The 26775-nt window shown below is 37.3% G+C and overlaps 1 protein-coding gene and 1 long non-coding RNA gene across 3 annotated transcripts in view; one reads left to right on the forward strand and one right to left on the reverse strand.

The window, feature by feature from the left end:
• The window catches only part of EYS (eyes shut homolog), a gene marked incomplete at its 5' end in the record, with an annotated part of 1696555 nt that overhangs the window by 1573466 nt on the left and 96314 nt on the right, over window positions 1–26775 (forward strand).
• Window positions 2615–26544, reverse strand: LOC306665336. 2 transcript variants are annotated; one of them, XR_013764987.1, is made up of 5 exons: window positions 26273–26544; window positions 22414–22505; window positions 19735–19759; window positions 16346–16435; window positions 2615–4293 (listed from the first exon to the last, which is right to left on the reverse strand). It is a non-coding gene; the product is annotated as an uncharacterized lncRNA (long non-coding RNA). The 2 variants fall into 2 exon arrangements; XR_013764986.1 differs by lacking the exon at window positions 16346–16435.

Here is a 26775-nt window from a genome sequence, read left to right on the forward strand (position 1 = left end):
TAATTAACCTATCCATTAATATGTGCCACAAAGGTACAGATCCAGGTAAGAGCATCAGAAATTTAAAGCTTGTCTTGTCAAGAAATTCCTGCCCTCATAGAACTTGCCTGCTAACTGAGAAGATGAAAATAAAATGAAAACAGTTCAAGACACAATACCAAACTTCTGAGAAGAAATTATGAAAGAAATAAAGAATAAATAAGGAACAGTAACTATGGTAGAGGACATTATTGTAGACAGAGAGTCAGGAAAACAACTCTAAGGGGAGATATTTGTGTTAAGACCTAAAGAATAAGGAGTATGCCACACGAAATACAGGAAAAGAAACTGTCCAGATAGAAGTTTCAGAAAATGGAAGACAAGAAAAGATTGAATCTGGGTTTTTGGAAAAATGAAAGGGTGCTGAGAAAGGTACATAAGTGTCATAGTCCTTTGGGGCTGCTGTAACAGAACACTATAGACTGGGTTGCTTACAAAGAACACAAATTTATTTATTTTCCCATCACGAAGACTGAGAAGTCCAAGGTTAAGGTGCCAGTAGATCTGGTTCTGGTGAGGGCTGGTTTCCTAATTAGTCCTCTCACTATTCCCTCCATGGTACAAAAGACTAGTAGCTATTTATAAGGGTGTGGAGAGCAGTGACTGAGCTTGGGAGTCTCTGATGACTTCACGACTGTGGCGTGCCTGGTGCCTGGGAATGTTTCTGTGCAAGGGCACAGGATGCCTAGCTGCTATGGTAGTGCCCTGACTGAGGAGGCTCTGTGCAAGAGTCTTATCAGGTTGGACCTTGATCTCAGGCACATAGCTCCCAGAGATAGAGGAATTCTCATGCTAGACAACACAATGTTTCGCCAGCTCTGTTGCTCCTGAGCCTGCCACTTGACAGTAACTTTAAACATTGGACCTCCTTGAGCATTACACAAAGCTCCTAGCATTGCACATTGCAACTGTGAAAAAGCTACATAGATGTTTCTAGTTCTGTAACTTTCCAGAATACAAGAATAATGCTTGCCTAGTGTTTAACCTGATAATGAGACATATATAAACAAAGATTGCTGGTGTAACCCTTTAGATCTGCTTCTCCATCAGAGAGCAGCCCTCCACCTGATCCCAGCTTTATCTTCATATCTTCATATGTGAGTCTATTTTCTAGTCCCCCACTGCCCCTTTTCAGTACTGCTAGTATAGCAGTGCTTGTCGCAGCATAAGAACACTAAACTCATTCATGAAGACTCTGTCCCATGACCTCATCATACCCTCAAATACCCTTCTGAATTTCATCACATTGGGGATTATTTTTCAACATATGAATCACTGGGGACATAAACAGTCTATAGCAATGAGTGAGCAAGGAAGAAAATCACATATGATGTTAGCAGGACCTAGATCATATAAGGCCTTAGAAATATGGAAAGGTTTTAGATTTTTATTTCTAAATGTCTTAGGAAGCCATTGGAAGGTTTTAAAGAGCCATTGGAGGATCTTAAACAGACTTATATGTTTGGTTTAACCCATTCTGATTATAATAGTGAGAAGAGATTTTAGATGGCTATCATAGTAGTCATAATAAAAGATAATTAAGCATAGGCAGAATGATGGCAGTGGAAATAGAAATAACTGGGTGCATTTGAAGTCTGTTTTGAGATAAAATTGACAGAACTTGCTGCAAAGAGCGTGAGAAGGACAGAACCAAGAACAACATCTAGACTTCTTTGTTTTACTTGTGTGAACTGCAGAGCAGATGGTGCTTCCATGAGGAAAAATAGGGTCATAACAGAGTATTTTACAGGAGATTGTAGAAAGGTAAACCAAAGTTTATTTTGTGAAGATGAAGAAAAGGATCCCTGCTAGACATCCAAATGGAGAGGATGTGTAGACAATTGGATACAAGATGTTAGTGCTCTGAGGAAGAATAAGGACTGAAGACATTATTGGGGAGTCATCAAAACAGAAGTGTAGGTTAAAAATACAGGGCTGTAGATTGTCTAAAGATAAAGTACAGAAAAAGAAAAGACAGTGTAGTTAAAGAAAATAATTTAAAGGGAAGTAGACAAATCCTAGAGAAGTTCTCCAAGATTCCAATCTTCAGGGTTCTAGAGGAGGAGATAAAGCCATATTAAATATGAATGCCACTCCTTGACAAATGCCCCCATCATCATTCAGCGTCTAGGTTTTCTCCTTACATAATGTGGCAATGTGTTCACCTGGATTCCCCTCAAAAGCAGAACCTCAATAAAAATTTGCATTCAAGTTGTTTATTTTGGAAATATAATAAAACTCCTAGGAAATAGAAATGAAAGTCTAGAAAGAATAAAATGGGGAAAGAGAGAAAAGTCTGCAGAAAAGCATATGTGATGTTGAGCATGGCCATGGGCAATTGTGCTTGGTTTCATTAGGATCTTGGGAGGAGCCGTATAATAGTTATGCCAGAACCATCTGTCCAAGAGCAATTTGATTGACAATTGTCCCACAGGACATTAATTTTCCCACATTTCTAGATTGCCATGCAATACTGGTGATATTCCTGACTCTCACAGGCATCTTAGGTGAGACCTAGGTTGATGAGAAACTGGAGCTCAAGGAAGAAGAGCTTAGTATATGAAGATTCCATAACAATCACAGAAATGCCCATTCTGGTGTTAGCTCCCTCCAGGAGCCATTTTTATATCTAACAGGTATTGATGCTTCCTATATGCCACCATCTAGTGTGAGGTGGTACCCCAAATCATCTCAGTCCACTCACTATTACTAGGATGACCTCTATGAGTGTCCAGAATATGCAACAAATACTTATTAGAGAAAGCATAGAGCGAATCAATAAACCTACCTATAGCAAAACTACAACTACCCATTAGAACAAGCACAGAATAAGATCTTTCAAACTTTTTGTTAATACCAGTTAGTTTTATTTCATCAGCAGTTGTGTCTACTACATTGCACTTTTCTTTCAAATTATGTCCACACCTACCATCCTAATATATTCTTTGGGGAATAATAGAAAATATAATTCTGATATTTCCTACCTTGCTGATATTTCCACTGGGGAATTCATTCTAGGGTAAGGGTAGCAGTGATGAATAGATCTAGGACAAATAAACATTGCAAATGGAAAATTTGCAGCTATCTTCCCTTGTAAAGAGCTTTACACATCTGCATTCCTCATTTTCACTTCCCTTTGCCTATTGCAATGAATGGATAATTCTTGTTTTCTTAGTCACATCATTTCAAAACTGAAAATAGAATGCTTTATCTTGGCTTTTGTCCTCCTGTTCCTTCTATAGGTATTTCCTAGGTAATTTACCTTATCCTCCCAACTCAGATCTCTTCATGGGACAACAGTCCTACAGGAAAACACAGCATACACTACTCTGGAAAAAATCTGCCTGGGTTAAAATTCCCATTCTCTACTAGGCAGCAGAGTGGGCGTGGGCAGGTCATTTGGTCTCTCTGTATCACAACTTTAGTGAATCTAATAATAGAATTCGATTTGTAGATTTCATGAGACTCAAGTCAGATAATGCATGTAAAGTGCTTAACACATTACTGAACATATAGAATATAGTATTGTTTTTCAAAAGCAGTCAAGATAGTACTATTACCCCCAGAGGGCACTGGTACCTCTTGTCATTGTAGAAAAGAAGACTGGATTGCCATCCCCTAAAAGAAATCTCTCTAGGATGTCAATGGAGATTAAAATTAATTGCCTTTTAAGAATGATTTCAAGTTGATGACACTCTTTGCAGTGATTAAAGACACGCTAGGGTATTACAAAATCAGGGAGGAAAGCAGCACTGCAGGGACATGGATAATCACCAGGCTATTTAAGGACACGATACCTCTGTAAAGCAGCTTAATGTCAGGCTGGCATTTTGTAATGGCATATTTCAAGTACACGTAATTTTCTGTCATGTAAGCTGCTAACTCTTTTGATGGCATCCACTCTGATACGATCAGGCTTCCTCTCTCCAACTCAACAGCTGTTTGATTACCCTGCTGTTCAAAGCATCTCAGTATCCTTCATTTCCCACCATGTTTAAATCTGTATTTTCCAGCTCATGGTTACAAAGAAATGTTAAAAGATCAAGCCCAATCCCAAAGGGGAACCAGGTGACAAGGGCAATTGTGGCCACACATGAAAGGGTTCAGAAAAGTGATTCCTCTTGCTCTGGATTGAAGGCAGCCTTTGAGTGGTTTGCATTTTTCTTCTTTAAGAACTGAGGAAAATTGCCTTTCCTTCTGCTCAGTGGGAAGATGAGCACCACCTGTCTTTCACTTTTCCCCTTATTTCAGCATCTGCAAAGAGAAAAAGTCAGGTTGACACGAATAAAAAAGCAGCACTTAAATACATATTTCAACGTACACTGAAATGTTCTTGAAAAATAGCTTTGATGGACTCCTGCTATCTAATCCATTGACATATTGAATTAATACCTTTCTTTTATCTATGCAAGTGATAGTCCTAGCAGAACAATGAAGTTGTTTATCATTCCAATAATTATCATCAGTAGCACTTTTTGTTTTGAGTTTATAAATACAAATATTGGGAAATATTTCCTGATAAAAGTATTTCATTGGATTTATAAATTGTTCATGTGTCTGTGTTTAATGACAGTCTTTCTCTTTCATTAACTATAGATAAATATATCTTTATCTATAGATATAGTAAATATATGTCAATATAAAACATACATCTGAATACATGCATGCACATGTATACATATAAACATACATAAAATAAGAAAATATGATATTTTTAAAGACCATTTTTTTAAGAATTTCAGCTTTCTTTTTAACTTTATTCAGTTTTTGTATGTGGTGCTGAGAATCAAATCCAGTGCCTCATGCGTGCTAGACAAAGCATTCCACCACTGAGCCACAATCCCAGCCCCAAAAATATGGTATTTTGACTTGGAGAGTTATACCAGTTCTGGCAGAGTCTGCTAGTTGTCTGGTCAATATAGTCTGTCCAACTTTTTCATTAATTCACCACTGATTTTATTTGGGACAGTAATGTACCCTGCTAAAATTTCCCTGCCTCCCTTAAAGCAGAGTGTGTTTGTGTGACTAAGTCCTCAACAATCAAACACATGCAGAAGTTCTGAACTATGGCATTGACCTGTGTGAAACCTTGTAGGAGCAGCATGCCCTGCCCCCGCAACCTTCCTCCTTCCTGAAAATATGACTTGAATGTCAGAAGCCATTTGGAATCCTGAGGTCACTTTGAGAATAAAGACGTATGCTAAGATGATGAAGCAGAAAGGTGAACAAGCTTAAATCCCAGATAACCATAAAACCACCAAACCAGCCTGGGATTGCCCACCAACAGTCTTCGCTAATAGAAGAGAAATGATCTACTTTACTTAATTAAGCCTCTGTTACTTGTTAAGATGTTAAATGTTAAACGCAGCTAAACCTAATCTTTACTGACATAGTCAGAGCCAAGATTTCCCAACTGTATATCCTGATGTGTTTTCTTCTGTGTTTCTGATTTTGTTCATATAGCCTTAGATTCTTTCTCAGTGAGAAAGGACAGAATTTTTTGTATTATCTTATTTACTTTATGTCCATATAATAAATTTGATAAATTGTAATTTTGTAAAATACATTTTTGGAACCCAGTGAACATATGATATTATTTATTATTTATAAGATAACATATTATTTCAATACAAAGAAATACCATGAGAAGCAACAAACTGGAAAACTGTTTTTCCAAATTAGCAAAACAATAAAAAGGTAAATTTCAAATCTTTCTTATGAAACTTCATCTCTTAAGGCTACTGCCATGAGACAATTTTGAATAATTATGCCAAATGAAATAGCAAATTCACTTGTGGATTTTCACATCTTGATTCCTAGGGAACTGCGAATCCGTTATTGTCTGCTTCTAAATGGAGAACAAAGACTATTCGCTCTCAAGCTCTTACTGTTTGCCTCCATCAGGAGAACATCAGAAGAGCACTAAACCCTGAAGTCCAAATGCTCTTTTTGTTCATGCCAGCACTTTTTGATTGTTTAGCAACCTCCCAGAATTTCCCTTTCAACACAAGTATATATCTTGCTTTAAAAATGTCTACTAAATGGATAAACTGTACAGAATGGTCTCTCCTGAATATACTTATGGCAAATGGATTTCGTAGACAATGTGTAGAATGTAAACCTCTGCGGTTTATTCTGACACTCACCAGAGAATTTAACTTTGCATGTCTGTCAGATCAGGTTTTTCCACAGAGAATCATTTATTTTTAATAAAACGAATACTGTCAGATTCTACCACACCTTTCTGATTACGCTTGGTTGGTTTAAGAGTTATACTAATGTGATACACCTGCAAGTTGCCAAGAAATGGAGAGCAAAAACACATTGACTGTTTGTAAAAAAAAAAAAAAAAAAACTTCACAGAAACTGAAAATTGATTAGAGTGTGAGAAAGTTTATGCCACATGAAAAACCATGAAGTCAATACATTATGAAGAAACCATGGGATTTATTGATTGTTAGGAATAAGTGTCTGTGTGTAATGTAAATTGTCTACCATCTTTATAGGATGAGAGCAGCTATTCTGTTCAAGTTTTTCTTTGTATCCACTATACTTTAATAATGCACTTTTTCTAATATCTTTTCATTCCATCCCTGTAAGCTTGAAAATGGTCTCTTGTTTTCCTTCAGATAAGATAGATACTAACTACTTAAAATGATGGACAAGCCTTGGCAAGACAGCTTATTTGATAACATTATTCATTCTCTATAAGAACACTATTCATATTATTTTGTATGTATCTTTTAAATGCTGGTCATACATGGTACCAGTCCTTCCCTTATGGTAAACTTCAAAAGGTAGATACCACGTCTACCTTTGTCACCACTGTATCTGCAGAGCAGCATATGGAACCTGACATGTAGTAGGTTTTCAGATTTTTCTGAGTTGAAAATAATTTGAAAGTTCTTCTGAATATTAATCTGAACTGTTGCCTTGAGCCTAGTACTATGAGTTTTAAGAGATTTCAATAAAAATTTAGCCAATTTTTAAAAAGTAACCTAATAAAATAAACAATGAATGAATAATCTAATATGGTATAGTTACAAAAGTGTGTTCCACAGCACCAAGGTGCAACAAGATGGCCCACAACAGAGAGTGAAATTAAGAGAACTCACATCTGTGGGAGTACTTACTGTACAAGGCCCTGGCTAAATGTTTTACATTCATCTTTTTATACAATCTGTGCAATAATCCAATGAGGTATGTCATTATTTCTATCACACAGATGGAGAAACTAGGGTTCAAAAAGTTTAAATAACCAGTTAAAGTATTATAGTTTGCTATGATTTAGATATGAGATATCCCCCAAAATTTCACATGTGAGACAATGCAAGAATCTTCAGAGGCTTAACCTAATCAGTTGATTATATATGGATTAACTAGGCAGTAACCATAAGCAGGTATCATATGACTAGAGTAGATAGGTCACTGGGAGCATAACTTTAGGGTTTATATTTTGTCCCTGGTGAGGGAAGTTCAAGTTCTCTCTGCTTCATGTTGCCATTTCCTGAGCTGTCTTCCCTATCATGCTCTTCCACGGTGATATGCCACTTCATCTTGGACCCAGAGCAATGGACTCAACCATCTATGGACTGAGACTTCTGAAACGACGAACCAAAATAAACTTTTCCTCCTCTATTTGTTCGTGCCAGGTCTTTTGGTCACAGCTCTGAAAAAGTTGACTAAAACATAGATCATGAGTGGTGGGTATACCTGGAGTCTCTGACTTCAGTATTTCTTTAGAACACTATGTAGTACTCTTCCTGCCATTTCAGAAGTTCATAGAGCACAGGAGCATAGCAAAAACTGAGAAGTCCTATAGTAAGAACACAGCATGCAACTAGGTCACTCTTTCTTCTCACACAAATCTCAGGGGTTCCCAAAGTGGGACATGTATACTTCATTGTGATTGTACAAGAAAAAAATTACTTCTCCTTTTCAACCACAATCTTTTAATTTCTATTATTTATGTTTCATGATATTCACACTACAAGTTAATATATGTTTGTAAATAAATAATATATATGAAGCATGATCAAAAAGTTCAGAAACTACTGACCTACAAAATTCCCTTTTTTGAATTTTGTTAAATTGATACACAGATAATGGAATAAAAGTAGCTATCAGTTGCACTTATTCTTAGTTTATGGCCAAATGGCCTTATTTATTTCTCAAGACTAGAGATTTTTTATTAGTTACATTGATTTCATAGGACTAATTTGAAGAAATTGATTTCAAATTATGCTTCAAATGCTTAGGATCTCTCCTCTCTATCTTTCTCACATACACACACACACACACACACACACACACACACACACACACACAATTTATTATACAACTCCAGTTAGTTGGAGAAAAAGTGATATGGCACGTTAAAAGCTTCTGCTTTTGATGTTTAAGTCCTTTAAACCCACCACACACTCCAATACAGTTAAGTTTACTTAAGGTCTCTATATTCATGCTAACTGAAGTGTGGAAAAGATTTCAGGAAGACAATAGATGCAGGAAGAAAATGACAACAGCCTCAAATAACTCTAACAGCAATCTCATTCCAGAAAGTCAAGGATTGAATGTGTTTGTCTCCTGACCATTTTATGAAAATGAGTCCATTTATAATGGGCATGCCCCAAAACAAAGAAACAAATAAGGTCGCTTGGCCCTGAATTAAGAATAAATGCTGGGGGGGGGGGGGGGGTTTCAAGATGGCGGACTAGAGGGTGGCTGCATTTCATGTTGCTCCAGGACTCAAGATTCAAAAGAGGAGATATTGAGAGATTTGGGACCAACTCAAAGCAGCCGGGTGAGTCTCTCCCATTGGGGAGGCGTCCCAGATGGGGCGGTCGTCCCGGAACGCAGGGAACTTTGTGAAATAGAGCTGCCCGGTGAGACACCCCTCCCCCCGCTGGAGCAGTGAACTAGGACAATTGGGAGCATCGTAGAGGAGGTCGCTCAGCACAGCGCTTGGACTTGGAGCAACCACTGGGATTCCGGGCGGCTACCCAGAGGAGAAGCGGTGAGGAGAGCTGTTTGGACTCAGAGCGACCGCTCCTGAACACCAGGGCCTGCCCAGAGGAGGAAGAGGAGGGAGCTCGGCCACTTGGACTCTGAGCAACTGCACCAGAGCTGCAGGCCAGAGGAGGAGCTGCGCAGTGAGCTGTTTGGACTCAAAGCCACTGCTCCTGAACACCAGGGCCTGCCCTGAGGAGGAGGAGGAGGAACGCAGCGGGTCGCTTGGACTTGGAGTGACTGCGCCAAAGCTACAGGCGGTTCCCAGAGGAGGAGCTGCGTGGCGAGCTGTTTGGACTCAGAGCGACCGCTTCTGAACACCAGGGACCGGCCCGGAGGAGGAGGAGAAACACAGCGGGTCGCTTGGACTTGAGTGACTGCATTAGAGCTCCAGGAGGCTGCTCAGAGGAGGAGGCGAGTGGTGAGTTGTTTGGACTCAAAGTGACCACTCCTGAATACCGGGGGTCTGCCTGGAGGAGAAGCGCGGCGGGTCGCTTGGTCTCGAGCAGCCGCACCAGAGCTCCGGGGGGCTGCCCAGAGGAGGCATGCAGCAGGTCACTTGGACTCACAGTGACTCAGAGCGACCGCTCTTGAATACCTGGGGGGCTGCCCGGAGGAGAAGTAGGAATGGGGCGGGTCACTTGGACTCGGAGTGACTGCCCAGGATACGGCGGTTGGCAGGAGGAGGAGGCGTGTAGTGAGTTGCTTGGACTCCTAGTGACCGCTCTGGAACACGGAGCAGCTGTCCAGAGGAAGAGGTGTGTGGTGGGTCGCTGGGTCTCAGAGGGACGGTACGGGGCTCCAGGTGGCTGCTCAGAGGAGGGGCCACATAGCCAGGCAATTAGGTGCAGAGCAGGGTCCCAGGACCTAGGAGGCTTCTTGGTGGAAGAGCCGCACAGAGATACGCTTAGGGGCGGAGCAAAGGTTCCAGGACTGCGGGCAGATTCTCTAAGGAGAGGCAGTCTAAGGACACTCGTCTGCAAAGGTGAGGCTCCCAGGCCCTGGAGGTAGGTCTGGGCCCCTGGGAACGTTGCAGAGGAAGGCAGCGCAGCCCAGGTGGTAGTTGTAGATTGAGGGGAACCTCTAGGAAAGAACTGACCAGCGAAACCTCCCCACCAGGTGAGTCTTCCTTGCCCGGTGAGGTTTTCCCACAAGGACGGTAAAACCAGAGACACAGGCCCAAACAGGCCTTGCCTCAGCCCGCAGCCTAGTTCCCCTTTGGATGACCATTGGTCAACAAGTGGAGGCACCTCTGCCCACTAACAGGGAATATACCCCACCTGAAGGCCACCACCCCTAGAGAGGCAGCTTCCTTGTGGAGCACCGCATTATCAACTTCCTCCAAGACTTCAGCCTACTGAAGGCTAAGAGGAGATATACTAGAAATCTTCAGGGACATTGTAAGTCAATAGAGGAAATCTGTAATATCTCAGTGGTCCACTGATACCTGAACAATATGAGAAAACAAGGTAAGAAAATGCCCCAAACAAATGTAGATGTTACATCAATAAAACCCAATGACAGCATGGCAGAAGAAATGACAGAAAAGGAGTTCAGAATGTACATAATTAAAATGATCAGGGAAGCAAACAAGGAGATGAAAGAGCAAATGCACGCACTGAATGATGAGATGAAAGAGCAAATGCAGGCATTGAATGATCACACCAATTGACAGTTAAAAGAGCAAATACAGGAAGCAAAAGATCATTTCAATAAAGAGTTAGAGATATTGAAAAAAAACCAAACAGAAATCCTTGAAATGAAGGAAACAATAAACCAAATTAAGAACACCATAGAAAGCATATCCAGTAGGATAGAACACCTGGAAGACAGAACCTCAGACATTGAAGACAAAATATTTAACCTTGAAAACAAAGTTGAATAAACAGAGAAGATGGTAAGAAATCATGAACAGAATCTACAAGCACTATGAGATATCATGAAAAGGCCAAATTAAGAATTATTGGAATTGAGGAAGGCTTAGAGAAACAAACCAAAGGAATGAACAATCTGTTCAATGAATAATATCAGAAAATTTCCCAAATCTGAAGAATGAAATGGAAAATCAAGTTCAAGAGGCTTATAGGACTCCAAATACACAAAATTACAACAGACCCACACCAAGGCACATTATAATGAAAATACCTAACATACAAAATAAAGACAGAATTTTAAAGGCTGTGAGAGAAAAGAACCAAATTACATTCAGGGGGAAACCAATACGGATTTCAGCAGATTTTTCAATCCAGACCCTAAAAGCTAGAAGGGCCTGGAACAACATTTTTCAAGACCTGAAAGAAAATGGATGCCAACCAAGAATCTTATACCCAGCAAAACTTACCTTCAAATTTGATGATGAAATAAAATCCTTCCATGATAAACAAAAGCTAAAAGAATTTACAAAAAGAAAGCCAGCATTACAGAACATTCTTAGCAAAATATTCCATGAGGAAGAGATGAAAACCAAAGAAGCAAATCAGCAAAGGGAGGAATTATCCTAAAGGAATTGTCAAATGAAGGAGGATCCAAGTCATGTCAAATAAATTAATTAATTAATTAAATTAAATAAATGAACCAAATGACCGGGAAACCAAATCATATCTCAATAATAACCCTGAATGTTAATGGCCTGAATTCATCAATCAAAAGACATAGACTGGCAGATTGGATTAAAAAGAAAGATCCAACAATATGTTGCCTGCAAGAGACTCACCTCATGGAAAAAGATACCCATAGACTAAAGGTGAAAAGATGGGGAAAAACATACCATGCACATGGACTCAGCAAAAAAGCTGGAGTATCCATCCTCATTTCAGATAATGTGGATTGCAAGCCAAAGTTAGTCAGAAAGGATAAAGAAGAACATTTCATACTGCTTAAGGGAAGCATAAACCAGCAAGATATAACAATCATAAACATCTATGCCCCAAACAGTGGCTCATCCATGTATGTCAAACAAATCCGTCTCAATTTCAGAAACCAAATAGACCATAACACAATAATACTAGGTGATTTTAACACGCCTCTCTCACCACTGGACAGATCTTCCAGACAAAAATTGAACAAAGAAACCATAGATCTCAATAACACAATCAATAATTTAGACTTAATGGACATTTATAGAATATACCATCCAAACAAAAGCGAATACATTTTCTTCTAAGCAGCACATGGATCCTTCTCTAAAATAGACCATATATTACGCCACAAAGCTAATGTTAGCAAATACAAGAAGATAGAGACACTACCTTGTATTCTATCAGATCATAATGGATTGAAGTTAGAAATAAATGAAAGAGTAAAAAACAGAAACTATTCCAACACCTGGAGATTAAACAATATGCTCTTATATGATGAATGGATAACAGAAGATATTAGGAAGGAAATTAAAAAATTCTTAGAGGTAAATGAGAACAAAGAAACATCATATCAAAATCTCTGGGACACTATGAAAGCAGTACTTAGAGGGAAATTTATTTCATGGAGCGCATTTAATAAAAGAAGTAAAACTCAACAAATAAACAACCTAACACTACAGCTCAAAGCCCTAGAAAAAGAAGAATAGACCAGCACCAAAAGTAGTAGAAGACAGAAATAGCTAAACTCAGAGCTGAAATCAATGAAATTGAAACAAAAGAAACAATACAAAAAATTGACAAAATAAATAGTTGGTTCTTCGAAAAAATAAACAAAATTGATAAACCTTTAGCCACACTAACAAAGACGAGAGAAAACCCAAATCACTAAAATTCGGAATGAACAAGGAAATATCACAACAGACACGATTGAAATACAAAACATCATTAGAAGCTATTCTGAAAATCTATACTCCAACAAAATAGAAAATTTCGAAGACATCAACAGGTTTCTAGAGACATATGAATTGCCTAAACTGAACGAGGAGGACATACACAATTTAAATAGACCAATTTCAAGTACTGAAATAGAAGAAGTCATCAAAAGCCTACCAACAAAGAAAAGTTCGGGACCAGATGGGTTCTCAGCCGAGTTCTACAAAACCTTTAAAGAAGAGCTCATTCCAATACTTCTCAAAGTATTCCATAAAATAGAAGAGGAGGGAACCCTCCCAAACTCATTCTATGAAGCCAATATCACACTGTTACCTAAACCAGACAGAGACTCATCAAGGAAAGAAAACTTCAGACCAATATCCTTAATGAACATCGATGCAAAAATTCTCAATAAAATTTTAGCAAATCACATACAAAAACATATTAAAAAGATAGTGCACCATGATCAAGTGGGTTTCATCCCAGGGATGCAAGGTTGGTTCAACATCAGGAAATCAATAAATGTAATTCACCATATCAATAGACTTAAAGTCAAGAATCACATGATAATTTCAATAGATGCAGAAAAAGCATTTGATAAAATACAGCACCCCTTCATGCTCAAAACACTAGAAAAAATAGGGATAGTGGGAACATTCCTTCACATTGTAAAGGCCGTCTATGCTAAGCCCATGGCTAATATCATTCTAAATGGTGAAAAACTGAAAGCATTCCCCCTGAAAACTGGAACAAGACAGGGATGCCCTCTTTCACCACTTCTATTCAATATCGTTCTTGAGACTCTATCCAGAGCAATTAGACAGACCAAAGAAATTAAAGGGATACGAATTGGAAAAGAAGAACTCAAACTCTCCCTATTTGCTGATGATATGATTATATACTTAGAGGAACCAGGAAATTCCACCAGAAAACTTTTAGAACTCATACGTGAATTCAGTAAAGTAGCAGGTTACAAGATCAATGCACATAAATCCAACGCATTTTTATACATAAGTGATGAATCTTTGGAAAGAATAATTAGGAAAACTACCCCATTCACAATAGCATCGAAAAAAATAAAATACTTGGGAATCAATCTCACAAAAGAAGTGGAAGACCTCTACAATGAGAACTACAGAACACTAAAGAAAGAAATTAAAGAAAACCTTAGAAGATGGAAAGACCTCCCATGTTCTTGGATAGGAAGAATTAATATTGTCAAAATGGCCATACTACCAAAAGTGCTATACAAATTCAATGCAATTCCAATTAAAATCCCAATGGTGTACCTTACAGAAATACAGCAAGCCATTATGAAATTCATCTGGAAAAATAAGAAACCCAGAATAGCTAAAGCAATCCTTAGCAGGAAGAGTGAAGCAGGGGGTATCACAATACCAGATCTTCAACTCTACTACAAAGCAATACTAACAAAACGGCATGGTATTGGTACCAAAATAGACAGGTAGATCAATGGTACAGAATAGAGGACATGGACACAAACCCAAATAAATCCAATTTTCTCATACTAGACAAAGGGGCCAAAAATATGCAATGGAGAAAAGATAGCCTCTTCAAGAAATGGTGCTGGGAGAATTGGAAATCCATGTGCAACAGAATGAAACTAAACCCATATCTCTCACCATGCACGAAACTAAACTCAAAATGGATCAAGGACCTCGGAATCAGACCAGACACCCTGCAGATTATAGAAGAAAAAGTAATTCCAAATCTTCAACATGTCGGCTTAGGACCAGACTTCCTTAACAGGACTCCTATAGCACAAGAAATAAAAGCAAGAATCAATAACTGGGATAGATTCAAACTAAAAAGCTTTCTCTCAGCAAAGGAAAGTATCAGCAATGTGAAGAAAGAGCCTACAGAGTGGGAGAATATCTTTGCCAATCATACTTCAGATAGAGCGCTAATCTCCAGAATCTATAAAGAACTCAAAAAACTCTACTCCAAGAATACAAATAATCCAGTCGACAAATGGGCTAAGGAAATGAATAGACACTTCACAGAAAAAGATCTACAAGCAATCAACAAACATATGGAAAAATGTTCAACACCTCTAGTAATAAAAGAAATGCAAATCAAAACCACCCTAAGATTCCATCTCACCCCAATTAGAATGGCGATTATCAAGAATACAAACAACAACAGGTGTTGGCGAGGATGTGGGGAGAAAGGTACACTCATACATTGCTGGTAGGGCTGCAAATTAGTGCAGCCACTCTGGAAAGCAGTGTGGAGATTCCTTAGAAAACTTGGAATGGACCCACCATTTGACCCAGCTATCCCACTCCTTGGCCTATACCCAAAGGACTTAAAATCAGCATACTACAGAGATACAGCTACATCAATGTTCATAGCTGCTCAATTCACCATAGCCAGATTGTGGAACCAACCTAGATGTCCTTCAGTTGATGAATGGATAAAGAAACTGTGGTACATATTTACAATGGAATATTATTCAGCCATAAAGAATGATAAAATTATGACATTTGCAGGCAAATGGATGAAACTGGAGAATATCATGCTAAGTGAGATAAGCCAATCTCAAAAAACCAAAGGACGAATGATATCGCTAATAAGTGGATGATGACGACACATAATGGGGCGAGGGCGGGTTAGTGTTAGGGTTAGAGTTAGGGTTAGGGAGTGGGGCAAGAATGAAGGAAGGAAGGACTGTATAGAGGGAAAAGAGGGGTGGGAGAGGTGGGGGAAGGAGAAAAAACAGAATTAATCAAACAACAATACCCTATGTAAATTTATGATTACACAAATGGTATGCCTTTATGCCATGTACAAACAGAGAAACAACATGTATCGCATTTGTTTACAATTAAAAAAAAAATCAATGGAGAAGGCTGGAGTTGTGGTTCACCAAGAAGTGTTAGAGCGCTTGCCTCACATGTGTGAGGCACTGGGTTCGACCTTCAGCACCATGTAAAAATAAATGAAGATATTATGTCCATCTACAAATAAAAATTTTTTTAAAAAAAGAACAAGTGCAAATGGGAGCTACTTCTATTCTTTTATCTGTGTTTCAATTTAACAAAGTTTTAAAAAAAAATTCTTACAATTATATTATGCATCGAACACTTTTGTTTTGTTTTTTTCCCAACTAAACCTGAAAAGATCAACACTTCAGAGGCATCATCATTGAAGAGGAAAATTCCAAAATAGAGCACCCCTGATTTTGTCAACTCAGAAAAATAAACAATTTCTTAATTAACTGCAAATAATTTAACTGGTAACTCTAATAAGCACAAGTCTTATACTTATTATTAATGACTTGACCACCAGGGTCTGGGATTCCTATTATTGTGCATTTGTGAGACAAAGATTAAAGTGGGGAATAGTAAAAGAAAAAGAGAGATGGCAAAGGAAAGAAAGAAAAGAGAAAGGAGAGAGGACAGAGGAAGGAGGATAGGAAAGGGAGAGGAACTATTTCTGAAAATTATAGTTTGTGAGCAAATTCTGACTTCATATGTACTTACTTTGCGCTAAGATAATTCGATGTGTCCAGTGTACCCAAAATCTACTCGTTCTCACCATGTTGAGTATTCCATACACTTTTCCTTGACTTACTGAGATACAAAGGGTAAGTTCAAAGGTAAGGTAGGCCGTCTAAGATGATCAAGTTGTGATCCCAATTTTGTTATTGATGATACTGGAAACCCTAAATCTGACTATGAACTTCAAAAAGGAGTTCCGAATTCAAATATCAGAAATATGACTCATGTCTCAAAACATGAATGATTTGATGTGAACAATAATTTCTGAAGTGTTTTTCTAAGGAAAAAGCATAATAGGGATTACTAAGAATCACGTTTCCTATTCATTTCTGAAATTTAAAAAACTAAATTTAAGATTTATATTGGAAACAATTTGAAAAGTGAGCAAGAATATTAGCAAAAGTTCACCTATTACTACATTTCAAATTATGTACCTTTTCTATTGACAAAGTGATAGACAAATATAGGTGTGCTTTTTAAGTCTTTTACCCCAGTGAGATAAACTTGGAGCCTACATGCTGACTGTGAGCTAACTCTCTCCTGCCTCTGCCATTCAGGCATTTTAGAGCATCACGGGTGTTAGCGGCTTGTGAAGTTAACACAGTTCTTTCAAAGTCAGCATTTTACTGCCCATTTTGATTTGCATCCATGACTAAACACCTGGCAAGGAACACCTGATCTTTTCCAGAGGGCAAATCTAAATATTGCACGTAATGATTCAGTCTCAAAAATGACATTTTGTAATTCTCTTTGCCATTCTAAAGCGGCCAAGGGTATTTCTGAATCTCATCTTCTTCATTCTTGTGCATTAAATCAACCTGAAATTGTTAAAGTGGGACCCTTTCTGCCCCAAGTCTTTAAGCTCTAGAGAAGGAAGAGCTGTCATCAGGGTGAGTGACTGATAATTCTGCTTGTTGGAGTGTATCCCTGTCACTCTCCAGGTGGATGGCTGAACACACACCTTGTTGACAGCAAACACCAAAGGGGACTTCCCTGAAGGAGCATCACGGTGGCTGCCCTGCTGAGTGAGCTCCCTAAGTATGTGTCAGTGTTGCTTTCTGTTTAACCACAGTGGAGCTGACTTTTCTACTGTATCCACTGCATTTTAAATTTGATTGTCTGTATATGCCTTAAAAATAGATTATTTAAGAAATACATATTTCAGAGCATTTTTTGTTTGTCGACTGTAAAACCCCTTTACAATGTTGCCTATTTCTTTCGCCCACTAAATCTCTCCCTTTCATGACTCGCTATAATAAATAAACACTTTAGAGAAGAATGCATCTTTAGGATCCTGAATTCTGAACTTATGAATTTTATTTATATCAGTTGTAGCAAAAGCAGAATGGAAAATCTCAATAGCCATTTCTCCCACATGTTGCAATGGCAAAGGAATTACACAATTCCCATCTTGCAAGCTAAAGAACTTAAGGCACCTCTCTGCAAATATCTGAAAGCTATTTTGGTTACTCAACGCTTGCTCAATTGGAACAGGAGAATATCACAACACCTGTACAATACACAAAGGGATGCAAATTTATGGGTGTATTAAGCAAAGTCTAATTATAACCTGATTAAAGAAAAAAATCCCCTAGCCAAAAGTGTATTTCTAGAGAAGCAGTTTTGGGAAGAACAAACTTAGAATTGATTACATCCCAAATGTCCTAGTTGGCAAAATTGAAAAAAAAAAAAAAACGTTGAAGTATTGTTAGGTGTAGAAAGCAAAAGAGCACCTCCTCTTCTTTTTTGGTCCTTCATTCTCTAGAGTAGAGGGAAGTGGGATGCTAAAGCTTAGTCAACTCTTTATTCCTTTAATATCTACATGCTGGTAATTAATGAACATCACCGTTTAAGCAAACTCAAACAGATATGGTGTTATTAACTAACAAATCCTTGCATTACTCTACAGCCAATCAAATTGAAGTTGGCAGTATTAAACTGGTAGTGGTGTGCTGTGGAAGGCCCTGCCCTGAAAACAGAGATGTGAAGCAAGAAATTGTGTGACCTTGAGCAAGACACTCCAACTCCTTCTCACTTTCTTCTTCAGTTAAAGAAAGAGTTAGAACTGATGGTCCCCGCTGCTTCACCTTCTGATGTCAGTCAAGACCCTTAGATTGACAACCAGGAAAATAAATCACGAGTTACCACTCTGATTCAAAATGAAGTTTTGAATCTACTTCCCTATGCATTATTACAATTTATTATGAAATGGTTAGTGAGAGCAGGTCGCGAGCATTCGCAATCCACAATTCTGAGTGCTTCCAGGGTATCACATTGAATCCTTCAAAGAGCACAAAAAGTAGAAATTATTATTATTATCCCCACATTATAAATGAGAGCACCAAAAATCAGAAAAAGGTACAGACTGAAACAAGGACTGGCTAATTAGTGGCAGAGTTATAATTAGAACCTCTTTTTATGGCTCCACCATGAAAAAGAAGAGAACCTTGTAATTTGCAGCAAAACAAATGAACCTGAAAGACAGTTTATTAAATGGAATGAACCAGACATAGAAAGACTAATACCTTCCTTCTCTCCCATTTGAGCTTAAATAGCTTACTTCAAAGAAAGAGTCAAGTAGTGATTACAAAGTGCTAGTAGAAGGTTAGAGACAGACTAGCTAATGTGCAGCAAAATACAGTCAGATAGTTGCAATAAGTCCTAGAGTTCTACAGCAAGGTAGGGTGATGGCAGTCTATGGCTGCCTATTATATATTTTATGAAGAATTGGAAGATAGGAGTTCAAGGGCTCTTAACAGAAAGATAAGGAGATGGAATTACTAGTTACCCCGATTCATTCATTTTTTATATATATATACTGAATTAGCACACTGCATTCCATAAATATAAGCATTTATTTTGTGCCAATTCAAAATCAAATTAAATTGCTTGTTTTAAAAGCAGTAGACCTGTGCTATTAACTTTTATGTTATTCTGATTCCCATGAATATGTTGCAAATACTCAGATTGTTACACTGCATTTAACCTAAAATGTAATCATAAGATGATTACTGCTATTTTAACAAAACTGAAATAGGTATCTTCTTAAAAATAATAACCGAAGTATAAGTTTATGAATCATTGATGAAGCTTTTGCTAAAATTTTATCTAAGCAAACTGAGTCACTAGGAGAGATGTGTTGATTATCAATTATAATTTGTCATTAGCACAAAGATTTATTAAATTTTACTTCAATATGCTTTACTTTTAGTACTAGAAATTATCTGGCAAATTATCATTTAATTATGTTATTTTAATTGTAAGAAAACTCATTTATCATTTGTTCATTTAACAAATATTACTTAAGAACCTATTATATACCAGGCCTATCTTAAGTACTTGATACAACTTATTAATTAAAGCAGATGTACCTTTGTCTTCAATGAAGTTTAGCATCTGTAAAGAATACAGACAAAAATAATGAATAAAAAACTCCCAATTGTGATTAGAGCTATAGAAGAAATAAACAGATGACATGATTAGAAATTAGAGGAGGACTTTAAACAGGTGGCCAGGGAGAGAACTAGTTCAGAAGCCAATAAGATCAGAGTATATAAGACAAGGCAGAGTGGCATAAGACTTTAGAGAAACAAACTGAAACCATATCATTTAGGGCTTTGGAGTTCTGTGCAATGAATTTCATATTTTCAGTGATAACTTATGGTTTAAGATGAGGTATGATTTGTATGCATAAAATTAGTTGGGATTCTATGTAGAAAAAAGATGAGAGAAGGGATACTAGAAGAAGGACATAGAAAGCTAATGCTGTAATCCATGTAAGATGCAATGTCTGAACAAAGTAGGAAAGAACTGGAAAGATTCAAGTTTCTTTGGCAATGGATTCAATAGGAATTACTGATAGACTGTGTTGGGGATGAGAATAAAGTGGAATTTAAAAGGTCCCCCAGATTTCTTAAGTTGAAGAACTTTAGATAATGGAATTTTTACTAAAAAATGAGAATAAACTACAGGGGGAAATAGGAGTTTAGCTTCGTATGCCTTTGGGATACATAGAAAGAGATGTTAAAGAGACAATTTTGTATTTGATCTTCATCATCAAATGAGAGGCCTGGTGTAGAGACATGAAATCAGTAATCATCAGGCCATAAACAGAATTTAAACTCATGGAAATATATATATATATATATATATGTAAATTATAAAAAATGCAAAGTGTTAAATGTTAAATTCTGAGGAGCTACAACATTTAGAATTTAGGTAGAGTAGAAATGGAGACCAAAGAGAAGTGGTCAGAGAGAAAACAGCGAAACCTGGAGAGCAGGTGCCACAAAAGCCAAGAGACACCCACTCCCAGGGAAAGGCCCACCCCACCTAGAAGACAGCATATTTCCCACTTGAATCCCCGAGATTTTTTGTCTAATTTCCAGGGAGGGAATGCTAACAAACCACAAACCCTTGAGGGAGGAACACAGTCCACTAAACGACTGAGTCTTCATCATAATACTATAGAACATTTTCATTGTGTTCTACATATGTCCACAGGAATTGAAGAGTTATTCCAGTGAGTAAAGGGAGGGACTGGGAGACGATTCCAACAGCTGCCAAAGCTCCTTTTGCTTTGGGGAACTCCCGCCTTCTCTCCCTTGTGAGAGTTCCCCATTGTGGTTCACTTTGAGAAAAAGGAAACTGAACTCAGTAAAGTCATGACACCCTTGACCATCTGGTAAGTCCCCTAGTTTGCACCCTGAGATTCTTGATTTTACACATCTGATTCCTCTTCATGGGAACCTCTGGTCCCTCTTTGTGGGGACATCTGTGGTGCCACTGGCATAGGAATTATGATTAATGAAGATTCAAGAACCTAAGAATATTTTTTCCCTTCTGGTCTGTTCTAGGTTCCCATCTGTTTGTTGGTCTTGGGTTTAGGAATTCCCGCTGGTTTTCTATGTTTTTGTTTTGTTTGTATCTGTTACTGTCCCTTTTAAGACATGGGAAATACTGGGTTGATCCTATAGTTAGTCTCTTGGTAAAGATCTTGACTGGCCTGTCTGTTTTAAAGGTTTCTATCTGTCAGCCATGGTTTTGGGAATCCTCTCTGGTTGTCTGTGTTTCTTTTTGTACAATTTTGCAGTTGGAGTTAGTCTGTCAGAGGTAAAGTATGATAAAGGAAAAGATAATGTTTCACTCTAACAATCTGGCCTTCAAATAGTTTTCTGGATTATTATACAATCTTGCAGTTGAAGTTGGTCTTTCAAAAGTAAAGTAAATGGAAAAAATTTGCATATGCAGGTCTGTCTGTCTTATAGGTTCCCATCTGTCAGCCATGGCTTCAGGGACCCTCTCTTGTCTGTCTCTGTGTTTCTTTTTGTGTGTCTACTACTGACTCTTTAAGACATGGGCCATACTGCATTGATCTTACCAGTAGTCTCTTAAGAAGAGAGATCTTGGCTGAATGGGCCACATAGGTATAAACCTATCTAAGACAAAGATGTTTTACTGCAAAACAATCTGCCCTTTGATTTTTCTGGATTATTATACAATCTTACAGTGGAAGTTGGGCTATCAGGGGTAAAGTATATAGAAGAGATTTTGTACATAAAGGCATTTATGCAGTTGCATGATAAGGGGTTTGAACAGTCAGGAACTAAGTTGAAGCTGCCAAAAGGCACTGCCTCTGGTGTGCAAGGATAGTAGGACACCAGAAGAAAGGGTTACAAAAGAGATTTCAGTCTTTTAAACCCAGTGCTGGCACTCCCAGCACTGTTTCTCAGCCTGGCCCCAGCCCATAGCAAAATGGGTAAAAAGAACCTGGCCTCTGCACTGCCTTCCAGCCCTTTTTGCTCGTGGTGGGTTGAAGCTTCTGGCCACAAAGGATGTGGCAGTAGGTTCCTGTGCTGTTAGTTTATGACCCGGGGGCAGGAATAGTCTCTGGTTTTAAGATCTGACAGGACACACCATTTGGCCAGGGGATAGCTGTCACTGTGGCAAAGCAATTCTTGCTATAACATTATCCCATCAAACTATATGCCTGGGGAGACTGGCTGGATAACTACCCAGAATAGAAAAAAAGAACAGAAACTAGGGCCCACCTGTGTCTTGTGATGTCAGCTTCTTCAAAGGGATCTTCAAGGAAGCCTAAAGAAAATATGGAAAGGGCTTCCTCCTTTGAATATCAATATGCCTATTGTAAAAAAAAAAAAAGGTGGGGGAGGGGAGTCCAAAAGGAGCCTCTGGGTATAACTGACAACAGGTAACTCACTCAAAGTTGATGACATTGTGATAATAATAAGGGAGACAAGTCAAGCTCAAAAATATCCTGTGCTCCTGTTGAATGCAACTTGGGAGAAAAAAAGATTAAGGTACAGTTTCTGTATATACCAAATTGTCTGATCCCTCTCCTGGGATGGAATGTATAAATTAAATGTACAGATAATATTTATAAGGATTGTTTCAGAACATAAATTTAAGAAAGGATCTGAAACTATAAAAGAGATAAGAAAGTTCTAAGTATGGAAATATATTTAGCACGCCTGTAATCCAAGCAGCTCAGGAGGCTGAGGCAGGAGGATCACGAGTTCAAAGCCAGCCTCATCAAAAGTGAGGTGCTAAGTAACTCAATCAGGCTCTGTCTCTATATAAAGTACAAAATAAGGCTGGATGTGACTCAGTGGCCAAGTGCCTGTGAGTTCAATACACCATACCAAAATGAAGAAAGAAAAAAAAAGAAAGAAGAAATATATTTTAGTATGGAAAATTAGAACGTAAAGGAAATATTTCTGAATGAGAAAGTACTTTGCATGGTAAAGTAATATTCTTGTGCTAAAGTTCAAGATGAAAAAGAGGACAATACTAAGGATGTAAACAAGTTGTAGAAATATCTAAGTAAGTCTCAGAGGTGTGTGGAAGGTAAATCTCAAAAAGCTTGTATACATCATTAAATTGGCTATAATTAACACAGTCACTCAAAACTATTCAAATTTTAATGTGCTGATATGAAGCAAAATCTGAAACATTAATATGCTCTTATCTACCAAGATAATTTTCTTGTATCTGTTAGGTTTTATTACTTGGGGAAACTAAGTCTTAAAGGAATTAGGGTTTGTATCTGTTTTAAAGTCTTTGAAATGATTACTTTATAACTAGTTAAATAAACAACTGTTATTTTATGTCATAACAATATAGTAGACATCTTAAATATATGTGACTAGATATATGTATGCATCTGAGAACTATATCCATCTAAGCTTTGTCAAAGTGTTATGTAAAAGTTCATAAAATAAAGTTCATGTAAGTTTAGCACCAAGATAACTAATAAATGCTCTCTTTATACATTGTATCTGACATAGAAGGGCCACACTGTCATTTGAAGACCTGTCTTATATCTGTTTGCTTTGACTAAGTCTAGTTCTAACCATGAACACTGTTTGCTAAATGTATGAGAGCTTTAAAGATATTCTTTGATTTCTGCTAGTATTGTGAACCTGTGAAGAACTGTGATTATTTTTACTACACACTATAGATTCTAAATTTTACTTTAAAAGTTAAACTTGTTAAATGTAAAGCTTGATGGAAAGCACTTTACCAAGTTGGTGCTCTCCAATCTAAAATTATCTGTGGCAATAGTCTCCTTCAAATTTATATAGAAATAACAAATAACAAGTTTGGTCGGCATTTATGTCATTTGATGGATAAAGGTAATCTGTTGTCAGTAAGTTGTATATAAAATTTTGTGCTACTCTTTACACTGGGATGGGAATTTAAATGTATTTTAGAAGGTAATAAGGAGAGACTGATCTGTTTCAAGGTGTCATTGTAAAACATAGAAGCATTTTGCCACTTTTTCTACAAAAGGAGAGTTAAAAGCTCTTTTAGGAGACGACAGAATGAGAGAAAAATCTTGGCCACCCGCACCTCAGATAGAGCATTAATCTCCAGGATATATAAAGAACTCAAAAAACTTAGCACCAAAAAAACAAATAAGCCAATCAATAATGGGCTAAGGAACTGAATGGGCACTTCACAGAAGATATAAAATTGGTCAACAAATATATAAAAAATTGTCCAGCATCTCTAGCAATTAGAGAAATGCAAATCAAAACTATACTGAGATTCCATCTCACTCTAGTCAGAATGGCAATCATCAAGAATACAAGCAACAATAAATGTTGGCAAGGATGTGGGGGGAAAGGTACACTACATTGCTGGTGGTACTGCAAATTGGTGGAAGCACTCTGGAATGCAGTATGGAGATTTCTCAGAAAGCTTGGAATGGAACCACCTTTTGATCCAAAGAACTTAAAATCAGCATACTACAGTAATGCAGCCACATCAATGTTTATAGCAGCTCAATTCACAATAGCTAAGCTATGGATCCAACCTAGATGCCCTTCAACAGATGAATGGATAAAGAAACTGTGGTATGTATATACACAATGGAATATTACTCAACCTTAAAGAAGAATGAAATTATGGCATTTGCTGGTAAGTGGATGGACCTGGAGAATATCATGCTAAGTGGGATAAGAAAATCCCAAAGAGCCAAAGGCCAAACGTTTTCTCTGATATGAGGATACTTATTCGCAATTAGGGGGAGAAAGGAAGAATAGAGATATTTTGGACTAGACAGAGGGAAGTGAAGGGAGGAAAGGGAGTAGAAATGATAGTAGAATGAATTGGACATTATTACCCTATGCACATATATGATACATGACCTGTGTAACTCTACATCATGTACAACCAGACAAATGAGAAATTATACTCCATTTATGTATGATGTGTCAAAATGCATTCTACTTTCATGTGTAACTAATTAGAACAAAAAAATAAATAAAACTTTTTTTCAAAATCCCTGCTTTTCATTTTGTATTTTTAAGAGCTTTATTAGCTCCTTTCTTACTATAACATTCATCTATTAAATTGCACAATTCAGTTCAACCACTTCTCCTAATTTCAGAACATTTTCATCATCGTAAGAAAAAATCTGTACCCATTTCACTCCAATATCCCTTCACTCCAGCCATAGGTAACAACTAATCCGCTTCTTCAGATGTGCCTAATATGGATATTTAATACAAATTGTACTGTATAGCAATATATGACCATTTGTGACTCTCTTCTTTCACTGAGCATAATGCTTTTGAAGTTCGCCATGTTTTAGCATATATCAGTACTTTATATATTGTTGGTGGGATTCTAAACTGGTAAAGGCAATGTAGAAAACAGTTTGGCAGTTCCTCAAAATGTTAAGTAGAGTTACCATGTGACTTATCAATTCCACTTGAAGGCATATAAACAAGAGAAATGAAAATATATGTCTATACAGTAATGTTCATAGGAGCATTATTCATAATAGTAAAAAATGAAAGAACTTCAAATGTCCATCAACTGATGAATGCATAGCCCAAATGGATTATATTCATACAGTGGAATCCATTTGTCTTTGGACATTTTTAACTGAAAGACGTTTTTAGATTTTAAGCAAATTTATCACTCTTTCTTGATGCTTCCTTTTATTACATAACAGTTAGAAAACTTACAAATAAATCGACCTATGGTTCTTATTTCTAAAACCATTATAATTTCAGTTTTACAGTAAAAATTTTTCTTGCAACTGGAGTATATTTTGGGATATGAAGTAAATTAAAGTTTCTTCTATTTCTATTTCTATTCATTTATTAAATAATCCTTCTTTTCCCACTGATTTGAAAAGTCATTTATAATAAAAAAAAAAAACTCCCAGGTGTATTTGCATCTTATTCTGGAGTTTTACACCATATCTTTATGTATTTCAATTAAGATCACCTTAAATTCATAAAATAATTTGATGGAGTTGTCATATTTAGTGTTTTGAAACTTCCTACTCAATAACATGTACATTTCTACTCTAAAGCAAGAGTGATATTAAATTTTTCCTCAGTGATGTTAAATTTTTCTTCATTTAGAACTTACCTGTTGCATATTATACTTGTGTTGTAAGTGTGAGGGACTGTGAGGAGATGTCTTCCTTTATTTCCAACTCCAGCTCACTGTCACTTGTGAGGTCTATATTCAGAGGCTTTGCAAGAATCAGGTTCTGAGTTCTAGGGATTAGAGTCTCGTTTGTGCTTTCTTTCCTCTACATCTGTCAAAAGCCTGAAGATCAACATCTGGAAATTCTGAAACAAAATTGAAACGAAATGGATCATTTCCTGTGTTCACATATGAACATGGCACCAGTGAATCTCCACATCATGTACAACCACAACAAAGTGTTCCTAATTAGAATGCTATACTCCATATATAGATAATATGTGAAATACATTCTACAGTCATGCATATCCAAAAAGAACAAATGAAAAATAAAAAAATAAATTTAAAAAATGGATCAAAAAGAAAAATAATGTAAGAATTTAGTGCTAATACAAAAGAAATTAGAAAAAAAGGGTAGAGACCTAGCTCAGTGGTAGCACCCA

The sequence above is a fragment of the Sciurus vulgaris genome, assembly GCF_902686455.1.
Source record: "Sciurus vulgaris genome assembly, chromosome: 7".
Taxonomy (NCBI): Eukaryota; Metazoa; Chordata; class Mammalia; order Rodentia; family Sciuridae; genus Sciurus; species Sciurus vulgaris.